At 44.4% G+C, this 16,418-nt stretch overlaps 1 long non-coding RNA gene across 1 annotated transcript in view; it reads right to left on the bottom strand.

Moving 5' to 3' along the window:
• Positions 1-6,994: 6,994 nt before the first annotated feature.
• LOC141225144 (uncharacterized) overlaps positions 6,995-16,418 on the bottom strand; it is a 35,173-nt gene continuing 25,749 nt past the window's right edge. Inside the window, exon 3 of the long non-coding RNA XR_012292473.1 lies at positions 6,995-10,884. This is a non-coding gene — a long non-coding RNA (uncharacterized lncRNA). The remainder of the gene's footprint in view (positions 10,885-16,418) is intronic.

Here is a 16,418-nt window from a genome sequence, read left to right as displayed (position 1 = left end):
TTGGTCGCTGACCAATACCATATCTCTAACGCCACTGCCTAAAACCGTGGTCATCAGACGGGATCAGATATTATTGCGCTAATAAAGCAGAATTTTTTTGGGAGCATGCCAGATATTATACTCCATTTAAAGTCTGGCAGTTGTGTGTTGTTCAAACCTATTCACACTTGGTCGCTGACCAATATTATATTAATAGGCCACTGCCTAAAACCGTGGTCATCAAACGTGATCAGATATTACTGTGCTAATAATCCAGAATTTTTTGGGAGCTTGCCAGATATTACACTCCATTTAAAGTATGGCAATTGTGTGTTGTTCAAACCTATTCACACTTGGTCACTTACCAATATCATACTAATAGGCCACTGCCTAACACCGTGGTCATCAGATATGATCAGATATTACTGTGCTAGTAATCCAGAATTTTTTGGGAGTGTTCCAGATATTACACTCCATTTAAAGTCTGCCAGTTGTGTGTTGTTCAAACCTATCTACAGTTGGTGCTGACCAATAACATATCTGTGAACAATGTTGTCAGAGTAGTACGCCACTTTTACGGACTGACAATAAAACATACAAAAACAAAACTAAAATTTTCCTGGAAGAAATGTTAAGAAACATTTTTTGCAGGGTCATGACTTGTATATAAAGCCAAATAAATAACAAAAAAAAAGTTATGGACTGTGGAACAGATTTATGTGACCAGAATGAACACTCATCTCAAGCTGATGATACCACCTAGCAGCACCTGTCCCTATTGTAAATGCATCTAACAGCGGTATCGATAGGGAATAGAATACATTTGTAATTTATTTCTGCAGCACGCAGTATAAGGCAATAATACCTGGCTGGATCGGTGTAATATGCTATCCATACTGCGATAGCTCACCCGTAAACTAATTTCAGATAAGACAGATAATATTCTAGAATATAGAATCTATTTGAATTGTCCTTCCCATTATTAAGGAGTGGGTCTCCTATACTGTTATTGCATATGCAGCAATTTCAAGGGATGCCAAAAATTAGGACGAACTCCAATACACATTTGAAAAGACGTAAAAAAAACTATAAAAACACAGCAGGATCTTTAGTATAAAAACCAGACTCGCCAATGTAACCTCAATGTAATCACATTCTACAGCTCCTGCACCTCCTCTTCGGCCTCCATCACCAAAATGACATCAGTCGCAAGCTGGAAGCACTGCAGCACTGCCTGGGCCAAGTGTCAACTGGCTGTGCTGAAGATAATATGCTTAGATGAGAAACCACACACCGCTACAGAGTTGTTGAAAGCTGTAACAGAGCAGGTTGATCTGTGGATATCACCCCTGAACATACAGCCAGGCATGGTCGTGTGTGACACTACGGTCTCCCTGTATGCCAGTCCTTTCACTGGGCTAAAGAATATGTCTGTGGTGAAATACAACTCTTACCAAGAAGAAGCCCTGGCTAAGAAAAGTATGTGTGAAGGTTCCCGGACACTCTATGGCTGTTTTTTTACTGTGGACTGGCTCCAGCAATCTATAAGACTTAAGAGCAATCTGACACCTTGGCAAAGCCCAATTCTGTTCTCCCTCTGATATGTAACAAACAGGTCATGCTGGAGAAACTTGCACCTACTGCCACTCAGTGTCTTCAGCTCCTTTGTGAGAAACTAATGTTTGGGCAGCCAGTCTCCCAAATAAAATTCCTGAGATGGAAATTGTGGATGGCTTCACTTCTGCTATAGGGTGCTAATACCAAACCATGGTGTGCCATAATTCACTGGATATTCCTGGAGACAAGCTCATTCCCACAGAAAAGTACCAGCAAGCTACGGAGATGGTGGCTTCTATCATCATGAAGGAGTTTGCTCATTGTATAGGAGACCGACCATCGCTGCTGTCTACCTTGTGCCCATTTCAGAAATTCAGGTATGCCACCCTGGCAGTGCTTCAGCAGTGTTTGCAGCTTCCAGCTCACCGACTGGTGTGCGATGTGACCACACATTGGAAATCAACGTTGCAAATGTTGGGAAGGATTTGTGAGAAGCAGAGGGCAGTTGTTGAGTACCAGCTTCAACACGCCCATTGGAATTCAGGTCAGCTTCCGCTCATAAGAGTTGATGAGTGAGCATGGATGTCTGACATCTGTGCCATCCTCCAAAACTTTGAGGATTTCACCAAGATTGTGAGTGGCAATGACGCCATAATTAGCTTCACCATCCCGCTTCTCTGTCTACTGAAACACTCGCTGCTCACAATTAAAGAGGAGGCATTGCAGGCGGAGCATATACGGAACTATACAGGGTGATGCAACACAGCCCAGCCTCATCTCATCTCAACGCAGATTGGGTGATAATGAGGAGGAGGAGGATGAGGAGGAAAATATGGACAGTCATCCTATTGGTGAGGACAGGGAAGTCTTGGCTGTCTTGGAAGTCTTGATACCCCTCTTTCAGTCTGTGGGAAAGCTGTATGAGTTTTGCTTAATGATGACCTTTAGTGGCCTAAACCGTGGCTTTGATTATGCACGTTATTTCTCAAAATGCATTGCAGATCAGGCCATTGCCCAACTCTGAAGTCATGAAATTCAAGCCGTAAAGAAATAGACATTCCTCACATGTAATAAAACTGTCAAACAGTTGCAAATCATGCACACGGGAGCGATTCAACCATATCACCGAGCAGCTATAAATACTCGGAGCTCGGCCCGAGCATACTCGGCGAAAAGGTTAATAGAACATACTCGCTCAACACTAGTAAAGATCTTTGTGTGTCGAAGAACCGAGAAGTGTGAGCTGATGTTGGACGGGCTGCCATTGCTTATGGAACAAGCTGCATTAGAGGACTTCTTGGGAGAAATGACAGCCGGAGTAGATACGGTTTCCCTCTATGCCAGTCCTTTCACTGAGCTAAAGAAAATGGCTGTGGTGAAATACATCTCTCACCGAGAAGCAGCCCTGGCTAAGAGATGTCTGTGTGAAGGTTCCCAGATACTCTATGGGTGCTTTTTTACTGTGGACTGGCTCCAGCAATCTATAAGACTTAAAAGAGTATTCCAATCTCTAAGATCCTATCCCAATATGTAGTAGGTGTAATAATAATAATATTAGCAAATACCTCCAATTAGATATGTTGTACCATTTTTTTGATTGGCTATGTCTCTTTCCTCATGTGCAGGCATTGCAGAACCTTGGGTATCCATGGTTAGGTCCACTGATAAAGTGAAAGTTAGTTAGTTAGCTGCTAGTGGTCGTAACCATGGATACCTAAGGTCCTACCATGCCTGCTCATGAGGTAAGTGGCATAGCGAATCAAAAATACTATATTACATTTCTAATTGGAGGTATTTGCAAATATTATTATTACACCTGCTACGTATTGAGATAGGATCTTGGAGATGGGAATACCCCTTTAAGAGCAATCTGGCACCTTGGCAAAGCCCAATTCTGTTCTCACTCTGATATCTAACAAACAGATCATGCTGGAGAAACTTGCACCTACTGCCACTCAGTGTCTTCAGCTCCTTTGTGAGAAACTAATGTTTGGGCAGTCAGTTTACCAAATAAAATTCCTGAGATAGAAATTGTGGATGGCTTCGCTTCTAGTACTGGGTGCTAATGCCAAACCTTGGAGTGCTATAATTCACTGGAAATTCGTGGCTGGTTGGAGACAAGTTCATTCCCACAGAAAAGTACCAGTGTCATGGAACGACAAGGGGATGTCCGGTGAAAAGCACAACACACAGATGCAACGGGAGATAGAGGGGGAATGAGGGCCCTAGCGGTAGGGAACAAGGGAAGGGACACCTCCTGAGACCAATCTGTGTCTTTCCCTAGGCTCCCCTCTTGTCCCTAGACAGGTCCTTCCCCCCCGTGCGCGATTACGCGCCTAAGCCCTCGCTGGCCCTGGACTTAGCCTAGCTAGTGCTCAGGGCAGCAAGACACTAGTCTCACCACTTCATCACTACAATAGGACAACACAAGGAAGGTAAAATAAACAATGGGAAGATAACAACATAAAATACATTTATCTTTCCAACAGAAAACTTCACCGCTGCAATAGCAACGAACAGCACAGCTTCTCCAGAGACTGGCTCCTTCCAAGAGGTCAGCATAGAATGAACTATAACCGGTGGTCAGCTGTTGGATCATGTGGCTATTTAAAGGGAGATGGGAGTGGCACCAACCAACATCAGCAGACCGTTAACAAAAGGCTGCCAGCAGGAGATTAACATTAACCCTTGCTGGACCAAAAGGAAAGAAATACATTTAAATTACAGTATAACCAGAGCTGCCATGTATCTCCAAATTATCCGTGACAACCAGCAAGCTAAGGAAATGGTGTCCTCTATCATCATGAAGGAGTTTGCTCATTGTCTAAGAGACCAACCACCGCTGCTGTCTACCTTGTGAACATTGTGTTGAAGATTGATTGACCCAGGGCCCACAATGGAGGACGTGTTCCGTCTCAGGGTCCGACTGGGTCCTGGCTTCCACAATATTAGCCCAGTGTGCAGTCAGTGAGATGTACCATCCCTGGCCACAAGCACTTGTCTACGTGTCTGTGGTTAGGTGGTCCTTCCCAGTAACTGCGTTTGTAAGGGTATGGGTAATGTTCTGGGACCCATACTTGTATAAGGCAGGGACAGCACACCGGGAGAAATATTGGCGGCTGGGGACTGAGCACCGAGGGACAGCTACCATGAGGTTAAGGAAATCTTCCGCCTCCAGGAGCCTAAAAGGCAAAATTTCTAGTGCAAGCAGTCGAGAAATGTTTAGTATTGTGGCCTGTGGGTGGGTGGCTGCGAATTTGCGCTTGCGTTCCAAAGACTGGGGTATGGACAACTGAACGCTGAGGGACAACTGAGGAATATGCCGACTCCAAGTACAAAAAATCTACCGGAGCCGCACATTCCTCAAACAAGAATCTGCAAAAACAATTGTGCAAGCCCTCATAATCTCCCGCCACGACTACTGCAACCTCCTGCTCTGTGGTCTCCTTTCTCGTACCCCTCCAATCTATCCAAACTCTGCTGCCCAACTAATCCACCTGTCCCTCCACTATTCCCCGGCTTTTCCTCTCTGTCAATCCCTTCACTGGCTCCCCATTGCCCAGAGACTCCAGTTCAAAACCCTAACCATGGCATGCAAAGCCATCCACACATCTGTGACCTAGTCTCCTGGTACTTACCTGCATGCAACCTCCGATCCTCACAAAATCTCCTTCTCTACTCCCCTCTTATCTCCTCTTTCCACAATCGTATACAAGATTTCTCCCATGCATCCCCTCTACTCTGTAACTCTCTACCCCAAAATATCAGGCTCTCGCCTACCGTGGAAACCTTCAAAAGGAACCTGAAGACCTACCTCTTCCCATAAACCTTAAACCTGCAGTAACCACCCCTCCACCATACCGCTGCACGACCTGCTCTACCCTCACCTACTGTATTCTCACCCATCCCTTGTAGACTGTGAGCCCTCGCGGGCAGGGTCCTCGCTCCTCCTGTACCAGTCGCCGTAACGTTTTGTTCAAGATTATTGTAACTATTTTTGTATGTATACCCCCTTTCACATGTAAAGTGCCATGGAATAAATGGCGCTATAATAATAAATAATAATTTCTTCCAGGAAAACCCATTTTAGCTTAGTTTTTGTATGTTTTATTGTCAGTCCGTAAAAGTGGCGTAAAACAACATTGGTCAGGGTCCTCTCTCCTCCTGTACCAGTCGCAGTCACGTTTTTGTTCAAGATTATTGTAATTGTTTTTGCTATGTATAACCCTTTATCACATGTAAGGCGCAATAATAATAAATAATAATAATAATATGCTCCAAACTCACGGCTACTGAGACTGGACCGTGTGGAAGACAGGGTGGTGGTTGCAAACTGACTGGAAGCATTATCTATTTAGCTGCTATCCAACCAACAACCTTTTCACACTGGTCTGGCTTCAAGAGTGGTATTCCGTGGCCCCCTAGAAAGTGGGACAGGAAGCTAGGTTGACATGATGTGGGTGCTTGTTGTGCTCCCTCAGCAGGCACAGTTTCATCTTGCCCACAGCCTCTGCTTCTGTGTGCACCATCACCATCATCATTACGTTCTCTTCCCCGTCCCTTGCCAAATTTTAAATAGAGTTTAATATTTGTCACGTTGACAAAAATGTCTGTATTATTGCCGCAGTAATATAGGATCACGTCTGATGACCACGGTTTTAGGCAGTGACCTGGGATGCAGATATGCTTCCAGCACCAGGGGTTTTCCCCATGCTGCTCCCATGTCAGCATTGTATGGATGTGTCTGATCATGTCTTACACACCACATGGCCAGATAAGGTAGTAATATGTTAAAATTACATTTACCGGTGAATGTATTTTTCACTGTTGAAAGCAATGCAAAAGTGTAAAAACGCATCAAAAACACTACGTGTGAAGGAGTGGTGTGGAGGAGCATTTTTGTTTTTGGTTATTTATTTTGCCTTATATACAAGTCATTAACCTGTAAAGAATGTGCCTTAACATTTTTTCCAGGAAAATCCATTTTGGTTTCATTTTTGTATGTTTTATTGTCTGCAAAAGTGGCGCAATACTTTGACAACATTGTTGACAGCAGTGACCTGGGAGTCAGAGATGATTCCAGGGGTCTTCCCCATGCTGTTCCCATGTCATTTGAGCACTGTTCCCATCGATTTGGGCAATTTTTAGGCCCTCTGCAGACCTCTGGGGGGGATGCTGCCTGAAAAATGCTTGAGTTTCCCATAGGCTTACATTGGGCTCATTGCTTGGGTTGAGCACCCGAGCATTACGATTTGCTCGACTCGAGCAACAAGCACCCAAGCATTTTAGTGCTCGCTCATCACTAATATTTACTAAAGCGAATCAAATCAATTTGATACTAAAGAAGTGCATGACAAATTTTATTAAATTCGCAGGTCTTGGCGAATTTTAACAATTTGCAATTTTATACATATGAATCAACAAAAACAATGCCGTCACCATTTTATGCATTCCAAAAAATTGCATCAGTAACAGAAGGCTCACATTACTTCAGGCACAACCTGAACATTACCATAATGCTGTGCAGATATCACATTCCATTGTACACCGCATGCAGAATTATTAGGCAAATGCGTATTTTGATCACTTTGATACTTTTTATACATGTTGTCCTACTCCAAGCTGGATAGGCTTGAGAGCCAACTACCAATTAAGTAAATCTGGTGATGTGCATCTCTGTAATGAGGAGGGGTGTTGACTAATGACATCAACACCCTATATAAGGTGTGCTTAATTATTAGGCAACTTCCTTTCCTTTGGCAAAATGGGTCAGAAGAGAGGTTTGACGGGCTCTGAAAAGTCCAAAATTGTGAGATGTCTTGCAGAGGGATGCAGCAGTCTTGAAATTTCCAAACTTTTGAAGCGTGATCACCAAACAATCAAGCGTTTCATGGCAAATAGCCAACAGGGTCGCAAGAAGCGTGTTGGCCAAAAAAGGCGCAAAATAACTGTCCATGAATTGAGGAAAATCAAGCGTGAAGCTGCCAAGATGCCATTCGCCACCAGTTTTCCCATATTTCAGAGCTGCAACGTTACTGGAGTATCAAAAAGCACAAGGTGTGCGATACTCAGGGACATGGCCAAGGTAAGGAAGGTTGAAAAATGACCACCTTTGAATAAGAAACATAAGATAAAACGTCAAGAATGGGCTAAGAAATATCTTAAGACTGATTTTTCAAAGGTTTTATGGACTGATGAAATGAGCGTGACTCTTGATGGGTCAGATGGATGGGCCAGAGGCAGGATCAGTAAAGGGCAGAGAGCTCCACTCCGACTCAGACGCCAGCAAGGTGGAGGTGGGGTACTGGTATGGGTTGGTATCATCAAAGATGAACTTGTGGGACCTTTTCGGGTTGAGGATGGAGTGAAGCTCAACTTCCAGTTTCTGGAAGACAACTTCTTCAAGCAGTGGTACAGGAAGAAGTCGGTATCGTTCAAGAAAAACATGATTTTCATGCAGGACAATGCTCCATCACATGCATCCAACTACTCCACAGCGTGGCTGGCCACTAAAGGTCTAAAAGAAGAAAAAATAATGACATGGCCCCCTTGTTCACCTGATCTGCACCCCATAGAGAACCTGTAGTCCATCATAAAATGTGAGATCTACAGGGAGGGAAAACAGTACACCTCTCGGAACAGTGTTTAGGAGGCTGTGGTGGCTGCTGCACGCAATGTTGATCGAAAACAGATCAAGCAACTGACAGAATCTATGGATGGAAGGCTGTTGAGTGTCATCATAAAGAAAGGTGGCTATATTGATCACTAATTTTTTTGATTTTTGTTTTTGCATGTCAGAAATGTTTATTTCTAAATTTTATGCACTGATATTGGTTTACCTGGTGAAAATAAACAAGTGAGATGGGATTATATTTGGTTTTTATTAAGTTGCCTAATAATTCTGCACAGTAATAGTTACCAGCACAAACAGATATCCTCCTAAGATAACCAAATCTAAAAAAAAGCCACTCCAACTTCCAAAACTATTAAGCTTGGATATTTATGAGTCTTTTCAGTTGATTGAGAACATAGTTGGTGATCAATAATAAAAATAATCCTCTAAAATACAACTGCCTAATAATTCTGCACACAGTGTATAGCACAGCCAATAAAGAGGGACTATCATAGCTTGAATAAAAGCTGAGCCAGGAGTGCAGCAGCTATTTTAGGGTAATTTACGATAGTGAAAAGAAATAAAATCTCACAGCTCAGCAGTAGAGATGGGAAGAAAACGCCCTAAAATATTGGACAAATACTCCAGACAGTAATGTGTTGTACAACTGCAGCACTGAAGAAGATGAGTTAAGTAGTCTGTGAATATTACAAAAATGCAATTTTTTTTTGCACACCCATTGTACTAGTCCAATTTGACGACCATATGCACCACAGTAATACTGTGGCTTGCTACTACAATTTGTTTTCCGTTAGTGTACTGTACCTACCAATTCGGTATTTCTTGTTATATCCTTTTTGGCAATGGTTGAATAATTGTGGTTGAAAAGATTGTCAAAAGTTATTTATTGTTTTGTACAAAATAATATGGTTAAAAAAAAAATGGTAATGGCAATGGACAGTGTGGAGTAAAAAAAAAAAAAACATACAACGGCTAAAAATGAAGGAGCCTCTTGCAGTAACAGAAGCACCACCACCATTGGCAGCAGCCATCGGGGCAATAGGTCTACCAAACACAAGCTACAATTGGCCCCCTTTGGCATGAATTTTGTGTACTTGATCTGTATTGTAGACTCTGACTGTGCAGGCAGATTGTACTGACAGAAATACTCCGCTGTGTACAATGTATATATTTGTATTCTAAAGATAGAATACCAAAATTTTTCATCCTATAAAATTACTAAAAAAATGAAAAACACTTTATAATGATTAAAATAATATAACTGTTAATGCATTTAAAAAAAAATAAAAATAAACATCACAAATCAGCAAGTAACAGACATATTTGGTGTCCCTGTAATTATAATGACCCTAACAATACAACGATCAGATTATTTACAGGGATCTGTAAATGGAGTAAAAAAATGGCATAATTGATATTTTTTCTCTATTAAATCCATAAAAAATGTAATAAAAATGTAACTCTGAGGCCGTGTTCACACATAGCGTAAATGCTGCATTTTTTCTTCAGCTTTTTTTCTGCAGGTGTCCTCATCACGCAACGCAATAACAATTTTCTCTGATTATTGCATGTTTGCTGCATTTCTTTTATGCGTTTTCCTCCTTATTTCATGCGATTTTGGTGCAGATATGAAGCAGACTTTTTAATATTGCAGAAAAGCTTTGATTCTGCTCTTAAAAATGCAATGGCTTTTTTTTTTTTTTTTTTTTTTTTTCAGAAAAAGCCTATAGAGAAAAAATGGGCCATACCGCAGAGTTCAGCACCACGGCGGAGATTTCATGGAATCACATCCACTTTGCTTAAACATTTAGGGCGTGTTCACATGTAGCGTAAATGATGTATATTTTCTGCTACTTTTTTGCATAGAAATTTTGCTGTGCATAACTGGCCAAGCTAAGTGGATGTGATGTCATGAAAACTGCACCCACTGTGTGTCTAAAAACATTGATGAACTGTGCGGTTTTGGTGCTTTTTTTCTTTCTTTTATTCTATGTGGAGCCTGAAAAAAATGCATGTAAAAAAACTGCAGATACTTCTTTACGTGCAGAATCAAAGCTTTTCTGTACTATAAAAAAACACATAAAAATGTGGCTTCACATCTGCATCAGAAACACATCAAATACAGTGCCTTGAAAAAGTATTCATACCCCGTGAACTTTTCCACATTTTTTTACTTTAACTCACAAACTTAAATGTATTTTATTGGTATTTTATGTGTTATTCCAACACTAAATAGAAAGTATTTGTGAAGTGTAAAGCAAACGATTCATGAGTTTGTAAATATTTAAAAAATATAAATCTGAAAATTGTGATGTGCGTGAGAAGCCTCTTCTTACATTAGCACCCTAGGAATATCCATTGTTAGGAAAGATAGACAGGATGGGCAGCAGTGTGAGCAGCCTCTTCTTACATTAGCACCCTAGGAATATCCATTGTTAGATCAGATAGACAGGATGGGCAGCAGTGTGAGCAGCCTCTTCTTACATTAGCACCCTAGGAATATCCATTGTTAGATCAGATAGACAGGATGGACAGCAGTGTGAGCAGCCTCTTCTTACATTAGCACCCTAGGAATATCCATTGCTAGATCAGATAGACAGGATGGACAGCAGTATGAGCAGCCTCTTCTTACATTAGCACCCTAGGAATATCCATTGTTAGATCAGATAGACAGGATGGACAGCAGTGTGAGCAGCCACTTCTTACCTCAGCACCTTAGAAAGACAAAATAAAACAAGACATTCATTTATGTTTTGTTTTTTTACACATAGGTCTAATGATTGGTTTAAACAGCAGTATAGAATCATACGCTGCTAACTGGCCTTAGTAGAATGGATTTTTCATGCCAAATAAACCCAATAGATTTCAAGTGTTATTATGGAAAAAGATAACAGCCTTTCATGAACATCAGCTAAGAATATGTAGAAGCTTAGAAAAAGTCATTTTGATAGAGCACATGCATCATATATTTTATAAAAATGTAAGGTAAATAAAATCACTTATTTTTTTATTATCCAGCAAACACCATTCTTTCTCTGTGGCACTAAAAAAAACATTGGAGGGAAATTGATAGTTTTCCTCCATGGTATCACAGCAAAATCTATTTTAATAAGCAGAATGACAACTGATGCAGTTTTGACATTAGTTGTGATCAGGTCATACACAATTAAACTGACCTTCATGGAACAAATAAATTGGGTGAGGGAGGGGGAATCAGTTTTTTTTTTTCTGTATCCACTAAAAAAGGATAGAAAGAGTAACTGTCTCTTTAATCTTTGATCTGTAGCTATTTTCCTCATTTATGCTCCTTGCCCTTTGCATAGGTTATGAAAACAGGCGCTATCTGGACAATAGACTATGACATTATCTCAACATTTCAGTTTCTATGATCAGCGCTGTCACTCAATAGGGTGTATGCCACGCAAATTAAGATTATGATTTCCCAGTAGAAAGCAGATAAAAAGCAGCACATACATGTCCGGGCAGCGACTGGGAAGGACCACACTGCAGCAAAGCCAATTATAGATGCGTTCTTTTGGCTGCAATTCTTCCATGAAGACCACTTTGGCCAAATTTCTCTGAACGGTGGATGAGTGTAGCCGAGTCCCACTGGTTGATGCTAGTTCTAAGCTGATGAACATCTTCTGATTCCAAATGGAAGAATGATGTGCCTTTCATCTGCAGCACTGTTATCTTGACCAACCACTACATCTATGGTTCTCAATGTTACCATTTCTTGGTGTCCTCAATGCAGGAAAATACTGGTAGATACTTATCCGTCTTGCAATACCATTTGATTTGCTCTAAATTTATTCTAAATAAACACAGTTGTAACCCCAAGCGGGGTAAATGTCCTAAATGTGTAATATATGTGAAAACCAAAAGAGGAAGGAGGAAGTAAACAGAAATGAGGAAGGAGGTATCTAAATAGAAATAATATAAATCTTTATTGAAAGTATAGCTGAAAACAAGAAATAGGGAAATAAATATCCAACATAGCAAAATACAGATACAGGAGGTGGGTGAGCTTGAAGAGAGGACAGAAAAATAACAAGTCCCCCAGAATGTAGAATTCTATATTAAAGTGCATGGGAAAAAATGTAAATGTCCATAAAACCAAGACGAGTATATTCAGGTAAGTGCAAAGTGAAAATAACAGGTATGAAGTAACTAGAGTCCGTTGGACCCCAGTGCAAGATTAGGACCTGCCCACCCCCATCCTGGTAGATATGTCCTCCATCCTGATGTATATGTCCCTCATCCTGGGCCCCATCTTGGTGTACCAGCATGGGGCCCAGAATGAGGGACACATATACCAGGATGGGGAATATATATACCAGGATGAGGCCAGGAAGGGGAACATACAGTATATACCAGGAGAGATTACATATATACCAGGATGGGACCAGGATGAGGAACTTATATACCAGGATGGGGGATATATATATTCCAGGATGGGGCCAGTAAGGGGAACATATATACCAGCTTAGATTACATATATACCAGGATGAGGGACATATATACCAGGATGGAGGGCATATCTATAATATAACCGGGGATGCGTGTCTCTTTCTGAAGCCTCCAGACAGAAGCACGCATTGAGCCGTTACAGGTAAGAGGAGTGTATGACGCCGGAGATCACGGTATACATACTGCACTGAACGCATACTGCGATCTCCAGCGTCATACTTACATACTTACCTGACCAGGAGGAGTGTTGCTGCGGTGCATCTCTCCTCGCCGGAGACCGGGAATGGAGTGAAAGCGTCGGAATCGGAACATGCACATAGCACTATCCGACGCCATTTTACTGAAGACACATTTGCAGTGTGTCTTCAGCAAAATGGCGCCGGACAGCGCGGTATGGGCACGCGCGTACTCCGGCGAGACACTCCTCCCCCGGCCTCCGGCAGAACAGGAAACCACAGCGCTGGAGCACAGGGAAGAAAGCTGAGTATAAGTGTTTATTTTTTTTTTGTATGTGTGCAGCGTGAAAGGGATGAGGGGTACCATACATACTAGGATTGGGGGATGAGGGGGCCACACATACCAGGATTTGGGGATGAGGGGGCCACACATACCAGGATTGGGGGATGAGGGGGCCACACATACCAGGATTGGGGGATGAGGGGACCACACATACCTGGATTGGGGATGAAGGGTACCATGCATACCAGGATTGGGGGATGAGGGGACCATGCATACCAGGATTGGGGGATGAGGGGACCATGCATACCAGGATTGGGGGATAAGGGGGCCACACATACCAGGATTGGGAGATGAGGGGTACCATGCATTCCAGGATTGGGGGGTGAGGGGGCCACGCATACCAGGACTGGGGGGTGAGGGGGCCACACATACCAGGATTGGGGGATGAGGGGTCCACTCATACCAGGATTGGGGGATGAGGGGTCCACACATACCAGGATTGGGTGTGAGGGGACCACGCATACCAGGATTTGTGGGATGAGGGGGCCACACATACCAGGATTGGGGGATGAGGGGTACCATACATACCAGGTTTGGGGGTGAGGGGACCATGCATACCAGGATTGGGGGATGAGGGAGCTACACATACCAGGATTGGGGGATGAGGGGTACCATACATACCAGGATTGGGGGTGAGGGGACCATGCATACCAGGATTGGGGGATGAGGGGTACCATGCATACCAGGATTGGGGGATGAGTGGTACCATGCATACAAGGATTGGGGGATGAGGGGTACCATGCATACCAGGATTGGGGGATGAGGGGTACCATGCATACCAGGATTGGGGGATGAGGAGTGCCGTGCATACCAGGATAGGATTGAGGAGTGCCATACATTCCAGGATTGGGGATGAGAAAGCCATGCATACCAGGATGAGGGATTGGGTACCATACATACCAGGATTGGGGGATGGGGGGTGCCATGCATACCAGGATTGGGGGATGAGGGGTGCCATACATACCAGGATTGGGATGAGGGGTGCCATGTATATCAAATTTGGGATGAGGGGTGCCATGCATACCAGGATGAGAGATGGGGTGCCATGCATACCAGGATTGGGATGAGGGGTGCCATGTATACAAGATTTGAAATGAGGGGTGCCATGCATACCAGGATTGGGGATGGAGGGTGCCATGCATACCAGGATTGGGGATGAGGGGTGCCATGCATACCAGGATTGGGGATGAGGGGTGCCATGCATACCAGGAATGGGGGATGAGGGGTGCCATGCATACTAGGATTGGGGATGAGGGGTGCCATGCATACCAGGATAGGGATTTGGGGGGGCATGCATACCAGGATTCAGATGAGGGGCCATGCATACCAGGATAGGGATGAGGGGTACCATGCATACTAGGATGAGGGGTACCATACATATCAGGATAGGGATGAGGGATGGGGTGCCATGCATACCAGGATAGGGATGAGGGGTACCATGAATACTAGGATGATGGGTACCATACATACCAGGATAGGGATGAGGGATGGGGTACCATGCATACCAGGATTGGGTATGAGGGAGCCATGCATACCAGGATGAGGGGCGCCATGCATGCCAGGATAGGGATGAGGGGCGCCATGCATGCCAGGATTGGGGATGAGGGGTGCCATGCATACCAGGATTGGGGATGAGGGGTGCCATGCATACTAGGATTGGGGGTGAGGGGTGCCATGCATACCAGGATTGGGGGTGAGGGGTGCCATGCATACCAGGATAGGGATGAGGCGTGTCATGCATACCAGGATAGGGATGAGGGGTGCCATGCATACCAGGATAGGGATGAGGGGTATCATGCATACCAGGATAGGAATCTGGGGGGCCATGCATACCAAGATTTGGATGAGGGGCCATACATACCAGGATTGGGGATGAGGGGTGCCATGCATACCAGGATAGGGCTGAGGGGTACCATGTATACCAGGATATGGATGAGGGGTACCATGCATACCAGGATGAGGGATGGGGTGCCATGCATACCAGGATAGGGATGAGGGAGCCATGCATACCAGGATGAGGGATGGGGTGCCATGCATACCAGGATAGGGATGAGGGAGCCATGCATACCAGGATGAGGGGTGCCATGCATGCCAGGATTGGGGGTGAGGGGTGCCATGCATACCAGGATTGGAGGTGAGGGTTGCCATGCATACCAGGATAAGGATGAGGTGTGCCATGCATACCAGGATAGGGATGAGGGGTGCCATGCATACCAGGATTGGTGGTGAGAGGAGCCATGCATACCAGGATTGGGGGTGAAGGGTACCATGCATACCAGGATTGGGGATGAGGGGACCATGCATACCAGGATTGGGGATGAGGGGACCACATATACCAGGATTGGGGGATGAGGGGTACGACGCATACCAGGATTGGGGGATGAGGGGTACTATGCATACCAGGATTGGGGGATGAGGGGTACCATGCATACCAGGATTGGGGGATGAGGGGTACCATGCATACCAGGATTGGGGGATGAGGAGTGCCGTGCATACCAGGATAGGGATGAGGAGTGCCATACATTCCAGGATTGGGGATGAGAAAGCCATGCATACCAGGATGAGGGATTGGGTACCATACATACCAGGATTGGGGGATGGGGGGTGCCATGCATACCAGGATTGGGGGATGAGGGGTGCCATACATACCAGGATTGGGATGAGGGGTGCCATGTATATCAAATTTGGGATGAGGGGTGCCATGCATACCAGGATGACAGATGGGGTGCCATGCATACCTGGATTGGGATGAGGGGTGCCATGTATACAAGATTTGAAATGAGGGGTGCCATGCATACCAGGATTGGGGATGGAGAGTGCCATGCATACCAGGATTGGGGATGAGGGGTGCCATGCATGCCAAGATTCGGATGAGGGGTACCATGCATACCAGGATGAGGGATGGGGTACCATGCATACCAGGATTGGGGATGAGGGGTGCCATGCATACCAGGATAGGGCTGAGGGGTACCATGTATACCAGGATAGGGATGAGGGGTACCATGCATACCAGGATGAGGGATGGGGTGCCATGCATACCAGGATAGGGATGAGGGAGCCATGCATACCAGGATGAGGGATGGGGTGCCATGCATACCAGGATAGGGAGGAGGGAGCCAAGCATACCAGGATGAGGGGTGCCATGCATGCCAGGATTGGGGGTGAGGGGTGCCATACATACCAGGATTAGAGGTGAGGGTTGCCATGCATACCAGGAGAAGGATGAGGTGTGCCATGCATACCAGGATAGGGATGACGG

This window comes from Phyllobates terribilis, unplaced genomic scaffold (assembly GCF_046119375.1).
Source record: "Phyllobates terribilis strain yellow unplaced genomic scaffold, ASM4611937v1 Scaffold_1__5_contigs__length_1240528914, whole genome shotgun sequence".
NCBI classification, from domain to species: Eukaryota; Metazoa; Chordata; class Amphibia; order Anura; family Dendrobatidae; genus Phyllobates; species Phyllobates terribilis.
This window is presented reverse-complemented; position numbering and strand designations above follow the sequence as displayed.